The sequence below is a fragment of the Physeter macrocephalus genome, chromosome 11 (assembly GCF_002837175.3).
Source record: "Physeter macrocephalus isolate SW-GA chromosome 11, ASM283717v5, whole genome shotgun sequence".
Taxonomy (NCBI): Eukaryota; Metazoa; Chordata; class Mammalia; order Artiodactyla; family Physeteridae; genus Physeter; species Physeter macrocephalus.
The window spans coordinates 32,271,590-32,286,338 of NC_041224.1; positions in this window are offsets into that span (position 1 = coordinate 32,271,590).

Consider the following 14,749-nt stretch of genomic DNA (forward strand, 5'->3'; position numbering starts at 1 on the left):
AGCCTGAGGAAGCCTGTCTGTCTTCCCTTCAATTTTGTTGTAAACAAAATTGCTCTAAAAATATTGTGTTCTAATAAAAAAAAATTTTTAAGTTAAGCAGACGTCTTTCTGTCAGTGCTGGTTACTTTATGAAATCTTCAAAGATGTGACTACAGCTCTCCATAGCGATATAAGTTTTTTGAACAAAACAATCATGTGACACACCTATTCATGCTCCATGGGAGAATCTTCTATTGTTATGTATTTTATTTATCAAAATCCCTAAATTGGAAAGTGGTAGTAAATATTAACCAGGTGTCCACGTCTGGTGACACTCAGGATCTGTTTACAGGTATCGATGTGTCAGACTTCGCAGTGACCCAATGGTAGCAAAATGGTCCAACCGGTTGGCAGCCCCCTTGCCTGCTTTGTTGAACCAGGAAGCCGAAGTTCTTTCCTCTAAAATTAATAGCTTCTTTATTTGCATAACGACCTCCTTTGGTTCAGCTTGCAGAGGCAATTAATTACATTAGAATACCTCACATATAGGGTTTATTCATTGGGCTAATAATCCTCTGATAGGAACCATGAATTTCCCCTCTGTTGTCTTTTGCTAATGACCATGGTTTGTAAACCGTGGAGTCCAGTGTATGGAGATTTTAGAAGAAAGAATACCATGTAAATATTGACTTAGGTGCCAAAATATCATAACATACATATTTAAAAGTGGATTCTTTGACTTGGAACAGGATCATCTGCATTAGGAAAAAACCAGCTTGTCAACAGACTCCAAAGAAGAATGGGCTTAGGAAAAGGTAGAAGTTTATCCTTTCTCACTTAATTAAATCCAGAGGCAAAGGGCCCAGAGCTGTGACGGCCATTCTGCTCCTCCTTCCAGCTTCCTCTTTACCTTTCCCAGGTGTGGGCCAAATCCTCATGGTTCAAAGTGATGGCTCTGCGCATTCTAGGAAGCAGGAGGGGAGCAGGAAACAGAGCAGGAGGCAAAATGTTCACTCCAATTGTCTCTTACGCTAACCAAGCTAACATCCAGGTCGTGCATAACTGTTCTGTTGCTGCATAAAAATGACCACAACTGTAACAGTTAAAACAACACCCACTTCTTATCAATAGTTCAGTTCCAGCTAGAAGTCTGACCTGGCTTAGCTGGTCTCACGCTTAGGGTTTCACAAAGCTGAAATCAAGAGGCCGGGCAGGCTGTGTTCTCACTTAGAGCTCAGCGTCCTTTTCTAAGCCCATTCAGGTTGCTGGCACAATTCAGCTTTTTGCAATTGTAGGGCCAAGGTCCCCATCTCCTTGCTGGCTGTCAGCTGGTGGCGGTTCGTAGCTCTGGATCCCCCAAGTCCCATCCCGGGTGTCCCTCTCTGTCTTCACAACCAGGCATGGAGAATTTCCCTTGCAGTCTCTTCTGCTGCAAATGTTTACTGCGAGGGGCCCAGTTCCTTTCAAGGCTTCAGTAGATTATGTGGGGTTCCCCAGGATAATCCCCCTCTCTTAAAATCAAGGTGTGTATAACCTAACCTAATCACGGGAGAGCTAGCCCATCATTTTCCCAGTCCTGGGGATTATATGGGGCTTGGATCAGCAGGGAGGAGTCTTGCGGCATCTTAGAATTCTGCCTACCACAGTAGTCCAGGAAATATGGTCTTCATTCTGAGTGGCTTAAAACCTGGGACCCAGACTTTTTTGAAGAGCCAGCAGCCTCTGCCAGAGAGATTATTCCTGTGCATGGTTTCATTCATCATTAGTGCTTGAAAGGAATGACAGCAGTCTCTGCTGTTCTCCGTGAAAAATTTGATTAAAACAGAGAAGAGGCCAAGAAACACGGTCTTCCACTAATCACTGAGTTGTCTTTTCCAGAACCAGTGAGGTTTCAGATGACTCTTTGACTAGCCCACAACTTTGCAGGCATCTTATAATTTGAAATGTTCCATTCTTTGGTTCCTGCTCCTGAAATGTGTCACTGTCTCCATTCTCTCACGCTGTATTTTAATGTAAGGGAGCATTATTGTATACCATACCAATTGTAATTCAGGGGAAACGTACAGGTTTAATACACGTTAGGGAAATAGTTTGAAATAGTTTGAAATAGTTCTCTCTTTCTGAGAGAATGGAGTCATGTTTCCCATAGAAGATTGTAAACTGTATTGTCCAAGGACGGCAACAGTCCTACCTCCCGTCCCATATGTTCTTGTGTCCTGTGAATTCAACTCCCCTCCCATTTGGAGGTGGAGCCTATTCCCCCGCCCCTCGCCCCTTGAATTGGGATGGAACTGAGTTAACTGAGTGATACAGTAGCTTCTAGGGCAGAAAAGGCCATGCTACCCTGCCTGTGTCTCTCGGGACCCTGCCCTCTGCAGTGCTGGTCACCACCTGAGATGTCCTGCTGTACGAGGCCGCCATGTTGTGAGGAAGACTGGGCTGCTTGGGAGGAGGCTCTGAGGCTGCAGAAGGGACAGGTTCCCAGCCTGCCCCCCGGGCTCCTCCTCCCTGTGGTCCAGCACCCGCTGCCCTGGGACTGCAGATATGTGAGGACTCGCGCCAGACAAGCTCTTCCCAGACTGCTGCAAGCCCCTACATCGTGGGGGAGGTGGGGGGGGGGGCGGGGGGTGTTACCAGGAGGAGCTAATTGGAACATTCCTCTGGTCAGAACTGACAAACTGATTTGTCTAGAAGTAACATAGAAGCCTGTCTGCTCTGACGATTTTCAAGACAAAATACAGATGCATTTGCTGTTTCAGTCAAAGACACGCTGGGGCTCTGAACATCTACACACTCTCACAGTGCAAGAGTAGACACAAAAAATCTAACCATCATTTTTCATTCACATTTAACAGTATCAACTCTGAGTCACAATGTAAGGTGAGAAGATCACTGCTACAATGTTATGTATAAGTATAAAGAGTTGTGAAAAACAGGGTAATGATCATCTAAAATTTTAATAAGTAGTAAATAAAATAAATAAAATTTTAATAGATGTATGCTTTCAGGAATTTTTGAGACATACTTATATTCATTTATTTCTTCTAGTTTATCAGTCCTCCAGGAGTTTTGGAGTCATAAGCAATTCACATTTATTTGCAGAGTAATATACTCAGCCTCTTATTCCTTGATAAATGTATCTTTTAAAAATTTTTTAAGGAGGTGGAATTTTTGCTATTAATCCCTTCCAAGTGGTAATCAGAGAAAATGGAGTTTTCCTGAGTATTGATAACGTATACTAACGTAAGTGTTAATGTGAACAAACCAAAGTATCCTCGTATGTATGGATAGGCTTTCTCAGGAAAGTTTGGTGAGCTTGGAATTCCATTCTTAGATAACAATGTCAAAGGGTCCTCTCTCTACGATGAATAGGATTTTGTCTAAAATGAGTTATTAACAAGATGAAAGATACTGTACTTAAAGTCTATTTTTAGCTGCCTTTGTCTGAAACGACCTTAAACATATGATTCATGACAAAATGTAATCCCTTTTCAAATATCCCATGTGCTCACTTCATGCATTTTAAGCCCAGGGGCACTTCTAGCCTGGAGCCCTCTCCACCAGGAAGTGGAGCGTCAGCTGGATTCCACATATATTTCTTTTCAAAGTTCCCATACTAATGCAAACATTTACTTCCTTTTTGATTCATCGCCATTAAGGTTATGGGAAATTGAGTTCAGCAGCCACATTAAATGCAGATGGAAAGAAAGAGAGAGGGAGAAAGGGAGTGACTGAAGCCCTGATCTCTGCAGGAAAGGAGGTCCAAGTGACCACTTAAAGCAGAGCACTGGAGAATAATTTGATGCCATTTTTAACGTTAATCCTTTGCTTCTGTAACTCTGCCAGAATAGATGAAAATACTCCATACAGTATTTACTCCAGTCCTTGCAAATTTACTTCTCAATAATTCTTATTCCTATTTCATCATAGGGAAAAATCATTCTATTAGACTAATTGAGTGACTAGAAAAATAAAGATGATTAAGTAAAATTTCTGGAATTGAGTGTTTTTTAAGCATTTTTTTGGTTATTTCCAACATATGAAGATATAAAGACAGTAATTTTTTTTTGAAAATCCCTTATAGAGTGTTATATATATAAATTATTGTAATCTGTTTAATTGTTAATTAGTATAAATGATGCCTTTAAGGTATTAAAAAGAAGATCTTTTGAAATTCCACTCCTGGGTATATATCCCAAAAAAACCCAAAAACATTAATTCAAAAAGATACATGCACCCCAATGTTCACAGCAGCACTATTTACAATAGCCAGGACAGGGAAGCAACCTAAGTGTCCATCAACAGATGAATGGTTAAAGAAGATGTGGTACATATATACAATGGAATATTACTCAGCCATAGACAGGAATGAAATTGGGTCATTTGTAGAGACGTGGATGGACCTAGATACTGTCATACGGAGTGAAGTAAGTCAGAAAGAGAAAAACAAATGTCATATATTAATGCCTATATGTGGAATCTGAAAAAAGTTGGTATAGACCATCTTATTTACAAAGCAGAAATGCAGACACAGGCGTAGAGAACAAATGTATGGATACCAAGGGGGAAAGGGGGGGTGGGATGAATTGGGAGATTGGGATTGACATATATACACTATTGATACTATGTATAAGATAGGTAACTAATGAGAACCTACTTTATAGCACAGGGAACTCTACTCAATGCTCTGTGGTGACCTAAATGGGAAGGGAATTCAAGAAAGAGAGGATATATGTATACGGATACCTGATTCACTTTGCTATACGGTAGAAACTAACAAAACATTGTAAAGCAACTATACTCCAATAAAAATTTTTTAAGAAAGATGTGCTATATATATATATATATATATATATATATATATATATACAATGGAATATTACTCAGCCATATAAAAAGAACCAAATTTTGCCATTTGCAACAACATGGATGGACTTGGAGGGCACTACGCTCAGTGAACTTAGTCAGACAGAGAAAGACAAATACTGTATGATATCACTTACATGTGGAATCTAAAAAACAAAACAAACTACTGAATATAACAAAACAGAAGCAGCCTCACAGTGACTACTAGTGATTACCAGAGGGGAGAGGGAAAGGGAAATGGGCAGCATAGGGGTAGGGGAGTAAGAGGTATAAACTATTAGGTATAAAATAAGCTACAAGGATATATTGTACAGCACAAGGAATATAGCCAACATTTTATAATAACTGTAAATGGAGTATAAACTTTAAAAATTGTGAATCACTATATTGTACACCTGTAACTTATATAATACTGCACAGTGATTATACTTCAATTTTTTAAAATTCCCTTTAAAAATAAAATAGAAAATAAATAAAAATACATATTTCAATGAGAACAATTAAAACAAATATTTACTTGACAGTTAAAAAAAAAGAAGATTTGAAAAGAGTTTTATTATGGTGTTAATCACTTTCCTTGTGTTTTTGTTGCTTAACTTATCTGCAAAAAAAAAAAGATTGGGTAATTAAGGTAAGAAAGAATAACATTTATTGAACACTTCTCTCTAGGGACTTTGCATATATTATCTCAATTACTTTTAACAATAGGCAAATTTTAAATACGAGATTCAGAGAGGTTAAGTAATGTGCCCAGTATCACACAGCATGTTGGTGGCAGAGCTGAGATATGACACCAGATCTGTGTCTTCCCAAGCGCCATGCTCCTTCATGCTTCTCCCCTGTGAGAATCAGCACACCTGCTCCACAGTAAGAGCTTGTTCTAAATGTTGGGATGTGTTTGTGTTCTAAAACCTGCACTATGCTAAGAATAAAATCAAACAACAAAGCATATCTTTATGTTTGATTCTGGTTGAAATCTTAAGTAAAATCATAAAATACATTACTCTTTTTAAAAATTGTTATTAGAGAGTTTGTCAAATTAATATGAACAATAGGGAAAACAAGGTAGATTCAATTTCTTTACAGTTCAATCATTTAATAGTCAAAAGTTCTCATCCATACACTGTCCAGAATTTTTCAAGTTACTTTCAGAAATATGCAGCTTGTTTTCTTGGCTAGGATCTAACACTGTCTTTTGAGAAAGAGAGAGAGAGACACACACACACACAATGCAGCTTGTTTTCTTGGCTAGGATCTAACACTGTCTTTTGAGAGAGAGAGAGAGAGAGAGACACACACACACACACACACAGAGAAGGGCAAGGAATAAGGGTGTATATATATATATATATATATATATATATATATATATATATATATAGCTTTTAGTCTAGAACAGATGTGTTATTCAGGAAAATACTACTGGGTTATCCAATACCACTTCAACATTTCTGGAAAAAATTGTCTTCAAGGGAAAATGCTAATTATCTTCACGTTCAATTACAACAAGGTCTAATATATTTTTATTTTCCTATATAATTAGCTGTAATGAAAAATATGACATATTGATAATAAGATGGTGATTTTAATCACAGTAATAATACTTTCAGGTCTCTGTCCAGAATTTTACCATTGTCAGAGCATCTTCACATACATGATCTCACATGTAAGCTGAAGCCATTCAGTTTACCTTGTTCACTCAGCACTTTCAACCTCACCTAAAATAATCCATCTCCAGATGGAGATAAGCAAGGAAGTGCTGATTAGTAAACAGTCAGTAACTCGGGCACAGCCAGACAGATGGCCTCCTACTGGCCGCTGGAGCAGCATTAGGAGAAGGACAGTGGCCAGAAGAGGGTGCTCCTAGAGGTCAGCCACCCATCCCGACAACAAGAAAGAGACGGGCTGTGAATGCCAAGTTCAGAGGAACCCACCTCCGCTCCAGACCTCGGTCTGGCTCAGAGACTCACAGAATTTACACCTGAGGGTCCCTTAGAAAGCTTCCAGCGCCATCCTTGTTTTCCGCCAAGAGCAAACCATATTAAGCTTTTGCCCAGTCTTGCATAGATGATTAGCAAAGCACACATAATTAAATCACAAGTCTCAAAATACCTTCCCACTGGGCAAGTATTTCCTTATTTTATTGTGAGACCATATTTAAGGAAAATAATCTCCTCTTGAAAACCTGCCAAAGAACAGGGAAAGATGCAGGTCAGGTCCTTTCCTCATCTTGCTGAGGACCAGGAGTAGATTTTTAGTCTTTGAAATATATGCTCCAAATATTTTCAGTATTTAAAAAAAAAAGAAGAAAGGATGATATGATTTGCCCAACCATTCGCTTGATATTTCCAATGGTCCAAAAGGTGGGGTTCAGTCACATCCGCCTTGAAGGTCTTCCTGGGGATTAGCCCATCTCCACCAGCTCCCATGTCATCATAATAGAACTGGGGGGGTCATTATCCTGAAGGCTTTCAGAGGCACTTGGACCAAACCATGACAGTGGATGAATTTTCATATTTTTAAGATACTTCTTGGCAACCACACGATATGACAGGTGCGACTCCTGTAAACCTGATACTTAACTTTGGTCCATGACTTTAACATCTAGAAGAAGCTGTTCCACCATTTTAAATTTTAAAGTCAATTTTATTATGAAATTATATTACCACAGAAAAGAAAGCTAGGGAAACGGGGAAAACCTCATAATTCCACAAGGCCACCAAAGCAAATGACATATTTATCTGGAAACATTTTATCTGCATACATTTGGTGTAATATATAAATGCACATCAATTGGTGTAATACAAATACCAGTGGGGGCCTCCACCCCTTTGTAACTTCTCTCAATACTTCCAGTCCTACTGAATGCAGGGGCCCAGCATCTTCACGAGCTTTCCTACTTCTAAATCCCGCACCAACACATAATGGCCCCATTTTACCCTGTGTCAACCCAGATATAAAACTCAGCCTTCTACCAACAACCCCTCACTCCTCCCACGCCGCCCCATGCCATCGCCCCCAGCTCCATCAAGTACAAACACATCCCCTTCCAGACCTCCAGTGCTCAGGGATAATACCATTTTGTTAATGACCATATCTGTGGCACTTTAAGGAGGATATGTACAGCAACAAAATCAGAAAGTATTGTAATTTTATAATTACCTAAAGACCATTTCACATCTTCCTTTAATATTTGGACTCAGACTTTCTTGTATGGATTTTATTGTACCTGGAATTTCTGGTAAGTTTATATTTTTTTCTCTTTCTCCCTTCCTGCCTTTGTTCTGTCTCCTTTAACAAAAGCAATATATGTCTTCATCTTATCAGTATGTTCATATTATTTATTTCAGAGGTTTCAATTCAAAATACTGCCTTGGAGCTTTCTGACATCTTATCCTAATATGACCCAGTTGCTTTCTAAGCCTACCTCACAGTTGGACCCTAAAGTGTTTTTTTTCTTTCATTCTGAGGTTAGATCCATGATTTCTTGAACCCCATCTCCTCTTCATCTGCATACATTGCGGTTGGTGTGTTTGCAGTTGATTCTTTTGGGTTGGTCTACGGGAAGTGTGAACCAGAAGTCACCTGCCCCTGGCAGGCAGGCAGATCAGGTTGGTTAGATTTGGTTTCATGGTGCTTTCTTGGCCGCATCTACCTTTAGGCAGAGCCTGTACATCCTCCAGTTTCCTCCAGGGCCCAACAATTCTTATTGTCTTGTAAGTGATCTGGTTCATTTTTTAACATTGTTGTTGTTGGCATTCCCATTTACAATTTTAGGTGAAATGTAGTATTTCTCACTTTCTCAGCTGATGGACATTGTGATGACAGAATTCTAGGTTCAAATTATTTACCCCCAGAACTTTGATGCAAGGTTCCACCAACTTCACTGCTGCTATTAAGAAACCAGACCAGTGCCAGTCTGTTTTCCTTTCCAAGTAATGCAAATTCACCCTCCATCTCTCTGGTGTCTTTAAATATGCCCTTTATCCTTGGTGTGCTAAAAATTCGAAAAGCTGTGTCTGCATGTCAGTTCTTGTTCATGGTCTCGTCAGCACAATTTAATCTAAAGACCCTCCTTTCTTTGCTTCCAGCAAATTCTACTCTCTTTTGTTAGCTTTTTCCCTCTGTTTCCTGGATTCTCTCCTTTTTTTTTTGGACTAGATTCATACTGACTCACTGATTGACCTTTTCGTCTCTTCTCACACATTTCCTATTTCTTTATCTCTTTGTCCAAAATCTGAGAGATTTCTTTGTCTATTTCTTTAATCCCTTCAATGGAATTTTACTTTTCTATTTCTAAAGTACATTCTACTAAAATTCCAAGAATGTGAACAGAAATGGTTTCTGGGCCAGCATGTAAGGAGCTTGGACATTGTCAATCTCATCCATAAAACAAGAAAAAAAAGCTAAACTGAAAATCAGTAGCTCTTCTTAAATCCGTCAGAGAGCCGCGGTCACAGAACAAACCGCTGACCCCCAAAAATGAAGATACAGACAGGCAGTTATGGAGAATCACACTTACTGGGGCAGAAGCCTATGAGCAGAAACTTCCTTGGGAACCAGTGTCAACTATTGCTTTTAAATTTCTAAAAAATCCAAGAATTCTTTGGAGATTTTGAAATGCCTTTTAATCACAGTCTCTTCTTATTTCATAGAAGCATTACCTTGTTGAATCTTTCTAAAGATAACTACTAATAGGAGATGATTTTAAATCTTTACCATCCCCTTGATTTTGTATGTGATTTACACAATTGGTAACAGTATTTATTCATCCTAGCAATTTTTTTCACAGGGCACTACTGGTGTTCTTCTGGTGTCTGGTGCCCCTTGGTTGTCTGCTTATGTTTGTGAGTTGAAGGACTAGTTAATTACAGAAGGCTGCTCAGAGTTTCTTCTGAAGCCTTGGAGGTCTCTCTACACAGTCCTCCCTTGAATGGGTAGGTTGACTGTAACCTCTGCTCACCCAGGGAAGCTGTGGTGACTGGAAGGGTTCAGTGTAGGATGGCTGCGTGGGAAGCAGGCAGGACATTTGGGTCCTCTCCATTCTTGAGAGAGGAAGAAGGCTTGACTCTGGCCGTCAACACCAGCAAGCACAGCCCTAACCCTTCCCATATTCAGTGGGTGTGCATCTCATTTAACCCCGAGAAAAGTGCCACCCCAGAAAGCCTGTGTGTGTGTGTGTGTGTGTGTGCTGGCGGTGTGTGCATCTCATTTAACCCCGAGAAAAGTGCCACCCCAGAAAGCCTGTGTGTGTGTGTGTGTGTGTGTGTGTCTGTCTGTCTGTCTGTCTACAATGACTTGCAGAGCTCTTCCATTGACAGTTTTGCAATTCTTGACGTTGGTCTCTGCCCCACTTCCCACTCTCACTTCCCATACTTTTAAGAAGAAAGAGGAGGGTTTCTCAAGGACCCTTCAGAAGGGAGGGCCTTGCCCCTCCTCTCTCGCTATTTCCTATGCACGATCCAGCCTAGGGTTAGCTCTGATTTTTTTTATAAATGTGTCTAAATGTTTTCCACATTCTGCACGTTGATCAATGTTACTGACTGGCTGTTCGCTCGCCTTTCCTCCTCTCAGACCTTTTATGAATATTCTTCTTTGTGCTTCTTTGCTGTTACTTTAATGGGATTTTAGGAAGGAGAGGAACTAATTCCATGTGCCCCATCTGCTAACGTGATCATAGAGAAAGGCACGCACACCCCTCCCACGAGCATTCTGTATTCAGTATCTTCCGTGACTCTTAATGAGCATAATATTCCATTCAGAACCTGCCCATCATTTATTTATCTGTTTTCTGATTTTGTATATTCATAACTTCTCACTTTTTATGCTTAGAAAACAGGCTACAATGCATATGATCTGTTCATGTAGCTTTTGCCTTCATTTCAATTATTTTCTTTGGATTGATTCCTAGAAATAGGACTCCTGAGTCAAAGGAGATATTTATTTTTATGACTCAAATGGTTTTCCAAAACAGCGATGCCAATTTACAATGATACCAATAGTACATGAGAATACTCATTTCACATTTTTTTACCTCTGGTCACTAAAACTCTTTTAAATATTTGCTTTCCTGTGTCTTCTAAATTTTTAAATTAGTTTATTAAGTCTCTGATTATTACTTTGCCTGGCTCATTAGCAAAACAAATGGTTTAAACAAAGTAATCCCTTTGATTTCTTTTTTTTTAGTGAAAGCATAGACTTTATGCAGATTCTTTTGATTTTAATGTGCTTTTAACTAATAAATTCAGTAAAATTAATTCTCACATTTTACTCAATAATTTCTCCTTCCTCTACTTCTGAAAAAAATACAATGAAAGTCACTCAGAGAGATCTACTATCTACCTTCAGTGTTCCATTGCCACTAGAAATATATCACTTTTTCACTTAGTAATAAGTTTTCCTCTTGCCTGTGTAATTACAACACAACAGATGCAAAAGAAGAATAAACCAATTGGCTTTAAAAGGTAATAAATTCCTTTTAAAAAAAAGTTTTATGGTACCAACTAACATTGTTTGAGACCAACAAATAATTTGGTAAACAAAAGCCTTCTTCTGACATTTTGTGTAAATATTATATATAATTTTCAAGACAATGTACGGTAGATACTATTGTCTGTTACCTACGTTTTACTTAACAACAGTTTAGAAGCAGCAAACTAGAAAAACCATTTGAGATTAAAGTAATCATGTTAGGCGGAACCTTAGAATGCAAAGTGATGGTTTTTAGCCAATCAAATCAGGGTCAGATAGAGAAAAAAATAATTTCAAATCATATTGTACAGATAACAACAACAAAGCCCCTGGATTTTAAATAATAATCAGTTGCATCATCAAAAAGCTTAAAATCTGTCCAAACACCACTTCGAGAAAATTATTTTTAACATATTTTAGAAAATTATATTTATTTTATATTTTGAGTGTTGAAGTTAAAAAGTGGTCAACAGGAAAAGTATTTGTATGGAATATATCTTTGTTCAACATAATTAGATATAAATTCTGTTTAAAAATTTCAAATCATGAAGTTAAAATTTTGGAAGTCTTTCGACTCTTTTTTTGACAAGCACATTGGGGTTCAGTGTTGATTGGAATTCTATCCACATGTGTCTGACGATCAATTTAGAGGGCGTCGATCCACATCGATAGCACAAACATGGAATAATTAGTAAATTAAATAGTATGTTATGAATGAATGAATGCTGAGTTTGTACCAGGGAAAAAGGTACTAATTATACAATACTGAAAATATAAATAAAAAGAGTATCAAGAGCTGTTATGGACTGAATGTCTGTGTCCCCCCAAAATTCAGATGTTGAAATCCTAGCACCCAGTGTGATGGTATCAGGAGGTGGATACTTTGAGAGGTGATGAGGTCATGAGGGTGGAGCCCTCACAATGGGATTAGCATCCTTACAAGAAGAGACATGAGAGAGCCTGCTTCTCCCTCTGCTCTCTGCCCTGTGAAGACACAAGGAGAAGACGCCCTCTGTGATCCAGGAAACAGGTCCTCACCAGACACCGAATCTGCAGGGGCCTTGATCTTGGACTTCCAGCCTCCAGAGCTGTGACAAATAAAGTCCCATTGTTTGAGTCACCCAGTCTGCAGTATTCTGTTATAACAGCCCAAACTAAGACAAGTGCTGAGAGAGAAGTATTGACTCAGACAAACGGGAAAATGAACAGAGGGTGTGTGTTAGTATCTCAAGATCCCTGCCTTGCCTGGTGTCTTAGTGCATTGTATTTTCCAAAACTAGATTATAATTCAATTAACTGGAAAATACTAACCACATGATTTCAGCTTATAGTAGAGGAATGCTATGTGAAGATGATTCAGTGTGCACCCTGTCCAAGAAATACACATTTTTTTGGTCAACATCTTTAAAATTTCAGCTTTTCCACAAATATGCTAGTCAGTATGTTCCCAAGCACATCAACACTAATATACAGATCATATCCATTATATATGAATATGAAAATTATGCAAGTGAAAATTATATTTCCTCCGTGGGTGAATTTAAAAATCTTGTCATTGTAATGATGCTGAAACATAATATCTACATGTTGATGAAGCCAGGAACAAGAGGACAAAATTAGATCTCATTCTGAGGTGTTTACCCATAACCTAAATCTGATAGAAGTTAAGAAAAATTCTATTCTGAAACCCCAGCTTAGCAAAGACTCTCATAAAATCAAAGGAGGTAAGTTCTAGGGTTACTAATAATCTATAGTCCAACTTCATCGTTCAAGGTACACACTGACATATAAATTAGGGGGATCATAGCATCCAGGATGGTGCCCATAGCTGCCTGCACCTTCCCTTACGATGCCAGCTGTCCTCTCATTGGGAACAATAACAGACATGCTTCCCTTAGTTTCTGGAAAAAGAGTGAGAAAGGAAGGGGAAGAGCTCTTGGTCATGTTTGAAAAGAAACACACCTGCATCCTGTTTTAATATTGTTGGAGACCAACAAATAATTGGTTAAACAAAGGCCTTGGTCTGGGTACTATACCTGATTTGCAAGACAATCTTATAAGGCCGGGACAATTATTGTCCCATTTTTCAGATGAGGAAAATGAGAGCCAAAGTGTTTAAACAATTTGTTCAAGGATGCCCTCCTGATAAATGAAAGAGAGGATTTAAACCACAGCTAAATTTTCAAAGCCAATGTTCTTAGCTATTAAGCTACATTGCTGCCTTAATGTGTTGGAAAGTGTTGTGTTAGCCAGTCAAGTTAACTCCTGTTAACAACTAAATAATTGATAAAAGTGAATAAAGATCAGTCATGAATGAATATTCTTTAAATTCTCCAAGGACAAAAGAGATTTCATGCCAGAGGAGACATATCCTTCGCATGTTTTTCTAGCAGTGCGAAGGAGAGCTTGCTGAATGTAACACTTCTCGGGGACATATGCTAACAGAGTGGTATTCTCTCTTTCACCAAACATAGATACTGTACATTTAAGAATTACATGAAAATCTGCAACTATTCTTCTGGCACGACATCTCCTCTGCCCCTAGACAGAGCAGTAAAACCCTGCCAGAATATGGAATTTTAAAGAAGAGTAAGACAGTGTCTCTTACTGTCAGAATTCTTTGTTGTCCAGCTCACAGCTGTTCCTTAGCAAAGTTTCTCAACCCTGAGGACACACCAGTTGGTGAGAACAGTCGTGGATCACACAGTTCCCAAGTGTGCACTAGACGAGTGAAATTGTCATCATGTAGAAGCTACAAATTGAAATCTTGTAAAACAATTAACATGGATGCTGTGTCATCTACACTCCTGAATCACATCCATGTCCACATATTTCAAAATCCTAACAGCTTTTCCCCCAACTGGAAAAAACAAAATCTCAAGGTATTATTCAATGCTATCTTTTGAAGTTTATGAAAATGAACGTACACTTTATTGTTTATTTTCTTGCCGGTGAAGTCTTAAATCACCCATTGTCTGAAAATTGTCCAGATGAAAGGTTCTGAAAGGAAATTTTCACAATAAAGCCAACTCTGTTCTTTTAACAATTAAATGAATAAAGACGTTTATTTAGATCTTGATGAGGCAACCCTTCCGCAGAGAGTGTGTAACTGAAGTGTTTCTAAATTCTCTCCCATCCCTGTCAATCTATGCCATCAACCCCATCTTCCGGGTGTACCTCCTCATCCACTTCTGCGTGAAGTCTGCTGAGGCAGCAAATCCACAGCGACCTCTCTTTTCTCAGAGATCCAGATGTGCTTCACAGCACTAAGTGGTGTTTTAGATGTCGTTCTCATGTTTTCAAAGCTTGATAAAAGTGAATAAAGATCAGTCATGAATGAATATTCTTTAAATTCTAGTTTAAAAATTCTAGTTTAGGGGCTTCCCTGGTGGCGCAGTGGTTGAGAGTCCGCCTGCCGATGCAGGGGACATGG